An 11,524-nucleotide genomic window follows, 5' to 3' on the forward strand; every position below is an offset into this window, starting at 1 on the left:
AGGCAGACAAAATGAGGAGAAAAAAGAGCAGAGCAGGACAGGGCCACAGCCAGAGATTGAAGCAAAATGGATATAAGTAACATATGTGATAGAGAATTTAAAGCAATGATTATAAGGGTACTCACTAGACTTGACAAAAGTGTGGAAGACATGAGACCCTTAACACAGAGATAAAAAATAACATAGCAGAGATTAAGAGTTCAATAAACAAACCGAGAAAAAGCTAGATGGGATGAATAGCAAGCTAGAAGAAGCAGAGGAACAAATTAGTGGCCTAGAAGACAGAGTAATGGAAAGTAATCAAGCTGACCAAAGAGAGAAAAAATAATTTCACAGAATAAGATTAGATTTAGGGAACTCAGTGACTCCATCAAATGTAATAACATTCATATTATAGGAGTCCCAGAAGAAGAAGAGACAGAAAAAGGGGCAGGATATTTACTTGAAGAAATAATAGCTGAAAATGCCCCTAATTTGGGTAAGGAAACAAATATCCAGATCCAGGAGGCACAGAGAACTCCCATCAAAATCAACAAAAGTAGACCAACACCAAGATGTATTGTAATTAAATTTGCAAATTATAATGATAAAGAAAAAAAAATCTTAAAAGCAGCAAGACAAAAGAAGTCTGTAACTTCCAAGAGAAAACCCATAAGTCTAGCAGGAGATTTTTCAACAGAAAGTTGGGAAGCCAGACAGGAGTGGCAGTGCTGAATGGGAAAAATCTGCAGCCAAGAATACTCTATTCAACAGGGCTGTCAAACAAAAAACTAAAGGAGTTCATGAACACTAAATCAGCCCTGCAAGAAATGTTAAAGGGGACACTTTGAGTTGAAAGGAGAGACCAAAAGTGACAGTATAAAGGTAGGAACCACAAAAGCAGGAAAAATAAAAATTTTGTAAAAAATCAGTCAAGGAACTCACAACATAAAAGGATGTGAAATATGACAATGTATACCTAAAATGTGGGGAGGAGAGGAGTAAAGAATGAGTTCAAACAAAAATGACCATTAACTTAATATAGAATGCTATATGCAGAAGAGGTTATATACAAACCTAATGGTAACCATATATCAAAAATCACTAATAAATATACAAAAAATAAAGAGAAAGAAATCCAAAATATCACTAAAGAAAAGCAGCAAACCATGAAAGAGAGAAATACAAGAAATGATCAGAGAAAATCTTCAGAACAACCACAAAACAAACAATAAAATGACAATAAATACATATCTATCAATAATTACTTTGACTGTAAAAGACTAAATGCTTCAATCTAAAAATATGGGGTAAAAGAATGGATAAAAAAACAAAACCCATCTATATGCTGCCTACAAGAGACTCATTTTAGACCTAAAGACACCTGCAGATTGAAAGTGAGGGGATGGAGAAACATCTATCATGCAAATAGATGTCAAAAGAAAGCTGGAGTAGGGCGCCTGGGTGGCTCAGTTGGTTGGGCGACTGCCTTCAGCTCAGGTCATGATCCTGGAATCCCAGGATCGAGTCCCACATCGGGCTCCCCCTGCTCGGCGGGGAGTCTGCTTCTCCCTCTGACCCTCCTCCCTCTCATGCTCTCTGTCTCTCATTCTCTCTGTCTCAAATAAATAAATAAAATCTTAAAAAAAAAAAGAAAGAAAGCTGGAGTAGCAATATTTATATCAGAGAAAACAGACTTTATTTTTTTTTAAAGATTTTTTTATTTACTTGTCAGAGAGAGCAAGCAAGAGCGATAAAGAGCAAGTGGCAGGCAGAGGGAGAAGCAGACTCCCCGTTGAGCAAGGAGCCTGATGCGGGACTCAATCCCAGAACCCTGGGATGATGACCTGTCCAAAACCTTTGGGAAGCAGCAAGAACGGTTCTAAGAGGAAAAGTTATAGCAATACAACCCTACCTTAAGAAGCAAGAAAAGCTTCAAATAAACAACTTAACCTTACACCTAAAGGAACTAGAAAAAGAACAACAAACAAAACCTAAAACCATCAGAAGGAAGGAAATAATAAAGATTAGAGCAGAAATAAACAATATAGAAACTAAAAAAAAACAATAGAACAGATCAATGAAACCAGGAGCCAGTTCTCTGAAAAAAGAAATCAATAAAATTGATAAACTTTTAGCCAGATTTATCAAGAAAAAAGACAAAGGACTTGAATAAATAAAGTCACAAATGAGAGAGCAGAAATAATAACCAACGCCACAGAAATAAAAAGGATAAGAGAATATTATGAAAAAACTATATGCCAAAAAATTAGACAACCTAGAATAAATGGACAAATCCCTAGAAACATAAATACTACCAAAAGTGAAAGAGGAAGAAATAGAAAATTTGAACAGACTGATAACCAGCAAAGAAATTAAATCAGTAATCAAAAAACTCCCAAGAAATAAAAGCCCAGGACAAGATGGCTTCACAGGTGAGTTCTACCAAACATTTAAAGAAGAGTTAATACCTATTCTTCTTAAACTATTCCAAAAAATAGAAAAAGAAGGAAAACTTCCAAATTCATTCTTTGAGGCTAGCATTATTCTGATACTAAAACCAGATAAAGACACCACTAAAAAAGAGAGCTACAGGCCAATATCCCAGATGAACATACATGCAAAAGTCCTCAACAAAATACTATCAGACCTAATTCAACAATATATTAAAAAATCAGTCACCGGGCGCCTGGGTGGCTCAGTTGGTTAAGCAACTGCCTTCGGCTCAGGTCATGATCCTGGAGTCCTGGGATCGAGTCCCGCATCGGGCTCCCTGCTCAGCAGGGAGTCTGCTTCTCCCTCTGACCCTCCTCCCTCTCATGTACTCTCTCTCATTCTCGCTCTCTCAAATAAATAAATAAATCTTTAAAAAAAAAAAAATCAGTCACCAAGATCAAGTGGGATTTGTTCCTGGGCTGCAAGGGTGGTTCAATATTTGCAAATCAATCAATGTGGTACATAACATCAATAAGAGAAAGGATAAGAACCATATGATCATTTCAATAGATGCAGAAAAAGCATTTGACAAAGTACAACATCCATTCATGATAAAAACCCTCAACAAAGTAGGTTTAGAGGGAACATACCTCAACATAATAAAAGCCATATATGAAAAACCTGCAGCCAATATCATACTCAGTGGGAGGGAAAAATGAGAGCTTTTCTACTAAGGTCAGGAACAAGACAAAAATGTCCACTCTCACCAATCCTGTTCAACATAGTACTAGAAATCCTAGCCACAGCAATCAGACAACAAGAAGAAATAAAAGGCATCCAAATTGGTAAGGAAGCAGTCAAACTTTCACTATTTGCAGATGACGTTACTCTATATAGAAAACCCTAAAAACTCCACCAAAAAAACCTCTAGAACTGATAAATGAATTCAGTAAAGTCACAGTATACAAAATCAATGTACACAAATTTGTTGCATCATGATGTGATGAGCACTGGATGTTATACACAACTGATAAATTATTGAACACTAAATCTGAAACTAAATATATACTATATGTTGGCTAATTGAATTTAAATAATAAAGAAAAGAAATTTGTCGCATCACTATACACCAATAATGAAGCAGCAAAAGAGAAATTAAGAAAAAATCCCATTTACAATTGCACCCGAAATAATAAGATACCTAGGAATAAACCTAACCAAAGAGGTAGAAGACCTGTACTCTGAAAATTATAAAACACTGATGAAAGAAATTGAAGATGACCCCAAGAAACGGAATGACATTCCATGCTCATGGATTGGAAGAAAAACACTGTTAAAATGTCTATACTACCCAAAACAATCTATACACTTAGTGCAATCCCTATCAAAATACCAACAACATTTTTCACAGAACTAGAACAAACAATCCTAACATTTATATGGAGCCACAAAGACTCCAAATAGCCAAAGCAATCTTGAAAAGGAAAAGCAAAGTTGTAGGCATCACAATTCCAGACTTTAAGTTATACTACAAAGCTATAGTAATCAAAACAGCATGGTACTGGCACCAAAATAGACACGTAGATCAATGGGATAGCATAGAAAACCCATAAATAAACACACAATTATATGGTCAATTAAACTTTGACAAAGCAGGAAAGAATATCCAATGGGAAAAAGACAGTCTCCTCAACAAATGGTGTTGGGAAAACTGGACAGCAACATGCAAAAGAAAGAAACGGGACCACTTTCTTACACCACACACAAAAATAAACTCAAAATGGATTTAAGACCTAAGTATGAAACCTGAAACCATAAAAATCCTAGAAGAGAGGACAGGCAATAATTTCTCTGACATTGGCCATAGCAGCATCTTTCTAGATATGTTTCCTGAGGCAAGGGAAACAAAAGCAAAAATAAACTATTGGGACTACATCAAAATAAAAATCTTCTCCACAGAGAAGGAAACAATCAACAAAATTAATAAGCAACCTATGCAATGGGAGAAGATATTTGTAAATGAGACATCTGATAAAGGACTAGTATCCAAACTATATAAAGAACTTATAAAAGTCAACACCCAAATACAAATAATCCAGTTAAAAATGGGCAGAAGACGTGAACAAACATTTCTCCAAAGAAGACATCCAGATGGTCAACAGACACATGAAAAGATGTTCATCATACTTACCACCAGGGAAATGCAAATCAAAACTACAGTGAGATATCACCTCACACCCGTCAGAATGACTAAAATCAAAAACACAAGAAACAAGTGTTGGCAAAGATGTGGAGAAAAAGGAACACTTGTGCACTATTGGCAGGCTTGCAAACTGGTGCAGCCACTCTGGAAAACAGTATGGAGTTTCCTCAAAAAGTTAAAAAAAAAAAAAACTACCTTAGATCCAGCAATCACACTACTGATTTACTCAAAGAACACAGGAACACGAATTCAAAGGGATACATGCACCCCTACATTTATAGCGGCATTATTTACAATAGCCAAGATATGAAAGAAGCCCAAGTTTCCATCAACTGGTGAATGGACAAAGAAGAAGTGATACATATATACACAATGGAATATTATTCAGCCATAAAAAGAATGATATCTTGCCATTTGTAATGACATGGAAGGAGCTAGGGAGTACAATGCTAGATGAAATAAGTCAGTCAGAGAGACAAATACTGTATGATTTCACTCACATGTGGAATTTAAGAAACAAAAACTGAGCAAAGTGAGAAAGAGAGAGAGAGGCAAACCAAGAGACAGACTCTTAACTCTAGAGAACAAACTAATGGCTACCAGAGGGTAAGGGAGTGGGGAGTTGGGTTAAATAGGTGATGGGGATTAAGGAGTGCACTTGTTGTGATGAGCACTGGATGATGCATGGAATTGTTGAATCACTAGACTGTACACCTGAAACTAATATAACACTGTATGTTAACTGACTGGAATTAAAATGAAAACTTACAAAATAGTAAACAGCATTATAAGGTACAAAAAGGATTAGTTATATAATAATAAAATGAGCAATTCACTAGAAGATATAGTAATCATTAAATTTCATGAACCTAACAACATAGTCTTTTAAAAATGAGGAAAAAAAATTGATGGAATTAGAAAGAAAAATTGACCAATCCACAATTATAATGGGAAATTTTAATATTCCTCTATCAATAACTGATAGATCAAGGAGACAAAAATAGTAAGGCTACAAAAAATTGAACTACACAATTAACAAGAATTTGGTCTAACTGACATATATATATATATATAATACCTCACACAACGCTATCAGAAAATATAGTCTTTTCAAGTTTATTGGGTAATATATAAACAGTGAACATGACTAGATTGAACCTCATCTCTATAAATACCAAAAGACAAAACAAAACAAAAAAATCCAAACAAAAAAGCAGATGTCACACAGAACAGTTTGTATGAGCACACTGCAATACCCATAGAAAGCAATAAAAAAATAGAGGGCCTACTCACATCTATGATTTAAGTACATATATATAGCGAGAGATTCATGAATTCATATATATATATATATGAATATATATATATATATATAGTTCAAAGAAAAAATTATAATGGAAATTTGAAAAAAAATTTAAAATTGAAAAACAATGAAAGCACTGTGAATCATAACTCAGGGGATGCAGATACAGTAGTACATAACTAATAAATTTATAGCCTGATAAGTAGGCCTTAGAAAATATTAAGAATTTAAAATTTCAAGAGGTTAGAAAATGAAGAGTAAACCTAAGGAAATTAGAAAAACTAAAATCAGAATACAGAGGAAATTAATGAGATAGAAAATAATACAGAGCATCAACAAACCAAAGGCTGGTCTTTTGGAAAGACTAGTAAAATATGGAAACCATATAGTGAATATGTTTTTTAAAAAGAAAGAAAAAACATGTTAAAAATATAAGAAATGAAAGGCAGGGATATAATTAGAGTTACAGTGGAGACTAAAAATTCGTATGGAAATATCATGACCAACTTTACACCAATAAATTAGAAAGCATAAAAAAACGAGTTTTCTAAGAAATAATTACTAAAACGGACTTAAGAAATAACAGAAAAAACCTGAATATATCTATATAACCAATAAAGAAACTGAAAAAACATTTTAGAATCTACATACAAAATCAGCAGGCCAGAGACTTTTGCAGACGAATTCTACCTGAATTTCACAGAACAAGTATTTTCTTTCTTATGCCCCTGGAGAACAGATGCGTTCTATCATATACAAATTGTTCTAGAGCAGTGGTTCTCAAACCTGGCTTCACATTATAGTCACCTGGGGAGCATTTTAAAATATTGATGCCTGGATCCACCTCCAGAGATTCTGATTTATTTGGTATCGGCCAAAAAACACTGAACATTATTTTATACACAAACAGAAACCAAAAAACAAAAACTCCCCAAGTAATCCAAATGTGCACCTGGGAATCACTGAACTAGTGAATAAGATAATAAATAGGTAAAGCTAGCCAAGTCATTTTTTGAGGCAAATACAAACTTGATACAAAATCCCAACTTGGACAACACAAGAATAAAATCATAGATCAATCTCATGTATATATAGATGTAAAAATTCTAAAGAAAACAGTATAAAACTAAATCAGATATGCATTAAAAAACACATGATGGTGCCCCTGGGTGGGTCAGTGGGTTAAGCATCTGACTCTTGATTTCAGCTCAGGTCATGACCTCAGGGTCGTGAGAATGAGGAGCCCCATGATGGGCTCTGAGCTCAGTGGGGCGTGTGCTTGAGATTCTCTCTCTCCCTCTCCCCTTACCCCTCCCCACCCCATGGGCGCTCTCTCTCTCTAAAATAAATTAAATCTTAAAAAAAAACAAAACATGATGACAATGTGTGGCTTAACCTAAGGGTGCAAAGATCTTTTAAACTGATAAGAACAGATGCTACAGAGGATCATAGGGGAAGAGAGGAAAAAAATGAAACAAGATGAAACCAGAAAGGGAGACACCGTAAGAGACTCTTAATCTCAGAACACAAACTGAGGGTTGCTGGAGTGGAGGGGGTGGGAGGGATGGGGTGGCTGGGTGATGGACACTGGGGAGGGTATGTGTTGTGGGGAGCGCTGTGTATTGTGTAAGACCGATGAATCACAGACCTGTACCCCTGAAACAAATAATACATTATATATTAATTTTTAAAAAAGTAAAAAAAAAAAGAACAGATGCTACACATGATCTTAGCCAAAAGGCCAAGAAGTGATGCAAAGATCTTTTAACATTAAAATATTTATCACTAAAAATCATAATTTTAACAGATTAAGGGGGAAATCTTATCATAATGTGGATACAGATTTTTTTTTAGAAAATCCAAAGTCCATTCAAGAGTGAAATAACTTTTGGCAAACTACAAATATATGGGATCTTCCTTAACCTGATAAGAGCTATCAAACCCCAAATAAACAGTAGACACGTTACTTACTGGGAAAATTTTCAAAATGCAGTATTCCTTTTAAAGTTGAGAAAGTAACAAGAATGACATATTGTTGCTTTTATTAAACATATACTAGAGATCCTAGCTGGTGCAAAGAGACAAGGGGACAAAAAAGTGCACAATTGAATATGAAGAACCACAACTATGATCATTCACAAGTGACAATGCTGTAAGGGATGACTGATACAGAGAGTTGTACCATGCTTGTTGATAGGGAGAAAATATTTTAAAGGTCACAGTTGTTTCCAAGTTAATAAATTCAAGGGAATTCCAATTTAAGTTCTAAAAGGGGATTTCACAGAAATGGACAGACTGACTCTGAAATTCATTTGGAGACATCAAAGACCTAAAAAGAATTAAGAAACTGTCAAAGAATGATTTAAAAAAAAAAAGGGAGCATTTTCCCTACCAGGTATCAATATTCATCATCATAATAATACAAGCCATAAAGGCAATAGTTGATAAATATGCTACATTAAAATTAAAAACTTGTGTATATCATAAAATGCCATAAACTTAAAGACAAGTCACAGATTTGGGACAGATGTTTACTACATATATAGCACTCAAAGGATTTGGGTCAAGAATAAATCATCCCAACAATCCATAACTCAAAAAAAGCCAACAATGCAATAAAAAGTGAACAAGTGATAATTAATAGGCAATTCACAAAGAGAATGCCAAATTTATACAATTATATGTAATAAAGTATTAAAAATATGTAAACTAGAAATATAGGCATCTATCTGGGTAAATCCTGAAAGTATAATATTGAATAACAAAAATCAGGTGGAAAAGGATCCTATTTTGGTAAAAATTGTAAAGTCCACAAAACAATACTTCACAATGTGCATGGTTGTAAACATATGTAGAAAATATAGAAAATGCAGGCAAATTACATATGCAAATTTCAGTAGAGGCAGGGAAGGGAAAGGGATGAAGGTCAGTCTTTAGCTATAGATGTAACTGTATTTATGAAAAAAAGTTAAGTAAATATGGCAAAATGTTAGTGTCTGTTAAATCTGTGTGTTTGATATATTGAATTTGTGCACTTTTCTTATGTTTGAAATATATCATGATTTAAATTACATTAAAGGGCTACCTAGTTGGCTCAGTCAGTTGAGTATCTGACTCATGGTTTTGGCTCAGGTCATGATCTCAGGGTCATGGGATCGAACCCCTCATCGGGCTCCGAGCTCACTGGGGAGTCTGCTTGAGATTTTCTCTTTCCCTCTCCTTCTGCCCCCACCCCCCCTCAGGTCTCCCTCTCCAATAAATAAATAAATCTAAATAGATAAATAAATTACATTTAAAAATGTTTAAACCTTAAATGATTGTAAGAAAATATTTATCTGCTCATGGGAGAAGGGAAGGCCTTTTAAATATGAAAGAAAAGTCATAAAGGAAAAGATTGATAAATGTGACTACATAAAAAGGTAAAAATTCTAAAATACTTCAGGGGCACCTGGGCGCCTTTTTTCAATTTTTTTTTAATAAAAATGTGTTTGTTTTTTTTTAAAGATTTTTATTTATTTATTTGACAGAAACACAGTGAGAGAGGGAACACAAGCAGGGGGAGTGGGAGAGGGAGAAGCAGGCTTCCCGCAGAGCAGGGAGCCCGATGCAGGGCTCGATCCCAGGGCCCTGGGACCATGACCTGAGCCGAAGGCAGACGCTTAACGACTGAGCCACCCAGGCACCCCAAAAATGTGTTTTATTTTAAAACAAGTTTATAAAAGTAGAAATCACATACAAAAATACAGATTACTCTGACATGTTAGCAAAATAGCTTATGGCTGGACTTGAGTTTGGAAGTACTGTATGTTTGAGGGCATCTGGAAATCACAGCCCAAATGGATCCTATCATCAGCCCTTGTCACTAATCTGTAAACAATATTTTCATGTAGTATATTTAGCACTTTTTAACTAGTACAAAATCGAAACAATCATTTCCTGTTTAACACCGCTTTAAAATGTTCTTCCTTAGGTCTGAGCAGATAAGGGCACTTCGTATCGTTGTTTCTAACATTTGAAGTCTAACTTAAAAACAATTAATGTTAATAGAAATAACAGGTTTTAGCTCTTTTTGTTCCATTTTGAACATATGTGAAGGTCATCAATTTAAAGAAATTAGTGTTTTGTTTTTTTAAGTAGAATTTAATCCTTTTTCTTCTAGACACCATTAAAAAAAAAAAATCACTGTTGCTATCAAAAGATTCCACACCTGAGTCTTGACTTTTATGTAGCTTCAGGTTGTCTTACTGCTTTGAAACTGCATGGAGCCCACACCTACTTCGAAGGTGTATTTCTGAGTGAACGAACACGTAGTTCTTAGGTAACTCTAGGTCCAGTAACTAGAAAACCATGACTTTCAAACAATTGGTCCTTTTTATTTTATTTATTTTTTTAAAGATTATTTATTTATTATTTATTTATTTGACAAAGAGAGACACAGCGAGAGAAGGAACACAAGCAGGGGGAGCGGGAGAGGGAGAAGCGGGTTTCCTGCCAAGCAGGGAGCCCCATGCGGGGCTCAATCTCAGGACCCTGGGATCATGACCTGAGCCGAAGGCAGATGCTTAGCGACTGAGCATTGTATCTTTTAGTGTCTAATTCCACTTCTAAAAACACCATCCTAGGGAAATAAGTAGATGTGTGCACAAATCTTCATATGCCAGATGATCCTTATAAATTTTATAATACCAAAACATAGACACAGTCTAAATATTAAACATTAGAGGAATAATTAAATATGTTATGGAGCAGACATAAAGGAGTAGTATGCTGATATTTAAAAATATGTTTTTCGAAATTACCACAAGAAAATGTTTGCTACATGATTGTAAGTAAAAAGAACGGATAGCTCAGTGATGTCATTCAGTGTCAAGTTAATGAAAAAAGCTTTGAAATGTAATCCAAGTTGAGAAGGGGACAAATGGTTTTTGTTATAATAAGACCATGCTTATGCTGACAAGGGAGCGATTCATCTCCTATGTAGACCCAATGAAGGATTTGGGCAGGAAAGAAATTCCCCCGTGAGATGTGTTTTTTAAAATTATTTTTTACTGGGCGCCTGGGTGGCTCAGTCGTTAAGTGGCTGCCTTCGGCTCAGGTCATGATCCCAGGGTCCTGGGATTGAGGCCTGCATCGGGTTCCCTGCTCGGCGGGAAGCCTGCTTCTCCCTCTCCCACTCCCCCTGCTTGTGTTCCTGCTCTCGTGGTCTCTGTCAAATAAATAAAGTCTTTAAAAAAAAATAAAAAATAAAACTCTTTTAAAATTATTTTTTATTTTGTTCTGCCCAAGAATATAAAAATACCAAATAGCAGACTGCAAGCCAGAACAGAGGATCACCCTGACATTCTTCCTCCACCATTCCCTCTTCCATTTATAGGACTCAGAACTCACCCCTCTCCCTCTATCTGGCAGAACAGAACTGACAACCTGTACTGGAGACCAACAGTTTACAAGGAGAGAGAGAAAGAGAGAGAGAGAGCGATTGACATTGTCCTGGAACTTGCAAATGACAGACCCAGAAGAAACAGGGGAAGCAGGGACTTCAGGAGGAAGGAAGTAATTTAAAAGGACAAAAATGAAAAGAAGGAAAGAAAGAGAAGGCATTC

At 35.4% G+C, this 11,524-nt stretch overlaps 1 pseudogene; it reads right to left on the reverse strand.

Annotated features, from left to right (window-relative positions):
* Nucleotides 1-7,512: 7,512 nt before the first annotated feature.
* LOC118013528 lies at nt 7,513-7,674 on the reverse strand (annotated as a pseudogene).
* Nucleotides 7,675-11,524: the final 3,850 nt, after the last annotated feature.

This window comes from Mirounga leonina, unplaced genomic scaffold, assembly GCF_011800145.1.
Source record: "Mirounga leonina isolate KUSES-001 unplaced genomic scaffold, KU_Mleo_1.0 Mir_101664, whole genome shotgun sequence".
Classification (NCBI taxonomy): Eukaryota; Metazoa; Chordata; class Mammalia; order Carnivora; family Phocidae; genus Mirounga; species Mirounga leonina.